This window comes from Brassica oleracea, chromosome C5 (assembly GCF_000695525.1).
Source record: "Brassica oleracea var. oleracea cultivar TO1000 chromosome C5, BOL, whole genome shotgun sequence".
Taxonomy (NCBI): Eukaryota; Viridiplantae; Streptophyta; class Magnoliopsida; order Brassicales; family Brassicaceae; genus Brassica; species Brassica oleracea.
In genome coordinates this window covers 14,383,967-14,386,521 of record NC_027752.1, presented here as the reverse complement: position 1 = coordinate 14,386,521, position 2,555 = coordinate 14,383,967, and positions in this window count along the sequence as shown.

The window sequence follows — 2,555 nt, the reverse complement described above, 5'->3', positions numbered from 1 at the left end:
ATAGTTGCATAGTAAAATAAATTGAAGGTTATTTGACCATCTAAATTGTAAAGGTTGTTCCCGATGCGACCATCACGTGAGACTTGCTGGTGGTTTGTTCCTAGAAGTTTCTTCTCATATTCAAGGTCGTCTAATGCAGAGCTCTCACGGCGGTGAAGGTGGTGACACTCGCATGCTTATATTTCTTGCTCTAGAAGACTAATACACTAAGCCGAGACGATTTACAGTGATTCAGTCTCCTCGAAACAGAGATTACCTCCTCTAGCAGTAACAAAACCGAATACAACACATTTATCTAGAAATAGATTTTCAACGTTCTCTTTCAGCAATGAGAGACGGTTCTCAAGAACGTGAGTGCTCTGCTAAATGCATGAAAGTAGGTATGGAGAAAAGGGTTCTTTCATTAACACTTGGCATCGTACTAAAGTTTCATCGCTTTGTCGTCTCTACGGATCTATCGACTTAAAGGCGATAGATCAGATGGGTTACCGTTTTTAACATAAACGTATAGAGGAATAATGAATCTTTATTGATGCTATGATTATATTGACAGGATTGATAAATCAACTAATCGAACTTGAAGCTGAAGGTTTATCACATAAAAGTATTCGTCGAGAAAAGTATAGATGGTATAAAGTTCTTTTAAAGGAATGTTAGTGTGAACGCATTAAATTCACAGTTTTGGTGAGAAACGTTCTCTGCGTGACACCTAAGCATTTTACTAAATAAAAGCTTCTCGTGAAGCCACGTCATCACGTCACATTCCTTGCCAATAAACTTTTAAGGTAAGTTTTAAAAATGCTTCTTCTTTAATATATAGGGGATTGGAGGCACATACTTTAACCCGAAAAACACGTACCATTTCCTTGCAAAAGTTGGAGAACTCACTTTGGTTCGACCGTTAATTTTAGTTGTTACGAGAAAATGATTATTATTCATCCAAATTTAAATGGTAGGAAACTCTGCTTGCAGTTTCTGTTTGTTTCACTCCACAAATCTAGGACGACTGAACATAATTTATACTCAAGATTTGTAGTAATTAAGACAGTTCGTCTACAACTCATCGGTGAGAGCCACGGTGGTGATTTACTGTTCATGTTCGTTAAACCAATCATAGCGGAGATCAGGGGCGGACGTACATAGTTCACTACGGGGGCACGTGCCCCCTATTACTTAAAAAAATTACATGTTTAATTAAATATAGTTATGTATGTATATAAGATCACAAAAGAAGTAATAATCTAAAACACCATTATTTTATGACCATAAATCTCACGTAGTCCATTCTAAAAAGAAAGATAAGTTTAGTTTTAAAAAGCCCAATCAAAACAAAATAAAATTAATTTTGATTTTTAAAAAAATTTCGACATGTCTTGATTCATGATTTTATGTAGTTATAATTTATTTTATCTAAACGAGTTAGTTATTAAAGTGCCCCCGACTAATAAAACTTCTAGATCCGCCACTGCTTGAGATATGGTTAACCCTAATGTATTCTTGTAGAAAATCTTCATTCATAACGCATTTTCGAGTGGTATATTTGATTTCTTATTTGGTGGATTTGTTTTAGGGCGTAATACCAAAGATGTTGACAGGAAACTCTCATTAACGCATTTTCGAATGGTATATCTATATTATTAAAAGAGAAGTACTCATTTTAAAATGTTCTTACTTCATTAATTAAACTCCTTTTTTTCTTGTCTTTTTCAGTTGCATTTATGAAATATTCTAAAACGAATAAAACTGTCTAATTTATTAATTGTCTTTTCAGTTACATTAATGAAATATGTTTAAATGAATTTAAACTTTCAATTTTATTGTTTGTCTTTTTCAGTTACCTTAATGAAATATCCTTAAATAAATTTGGACATAATATCATTTAATTAACCAAAAAAACTTATGAGTTATCCTTACGAGCATAATTTTAATAATGAAGATTTTTAAAAACATGCATCATTAAAATGTTACCTAAAACATGCAGCACTAATATATAACATGCATCAATAAAACTAGAATTTGACTCACACAATTGTACGGATATTATTTTCAGTTGATTAAATTTAAAAATAATTATTTATTCAAAAAATATTTAACAATGGCTATGTTTTTAAAAATTATATGGTATTATTTGCTCATAACTCATGAGTTATCCTTACGAGCATAATTTTAATAATAGAGATTTTTAAAAACGTGCATCATTAAAATGTTACCTAAAACATGCAGCACTAATATATAACATGCATCAATAAAACTAGAATTTGACTCACACAATTGTACGGATATTATTTTCAGTTGATTAAATTTAAAAATAATTATTTATTCAAAAAATATTTAAGAATGGCTATGTTTTTAAAAATTATATGGTATTATTTGCTCATAACTCATTTATCTTTTGATAAATTGTTAGAAAGAAAATTTTAGCATAATATAACTCCGTTGTTATTTGCTAAATTTATAGTTTTTATTTATATTTTCTATTATTTAATTATAATATTTTCATTTTATATTTGAAAGACAAATGAATTTTCTTTCAAACAATATTTTTGTAAATATAT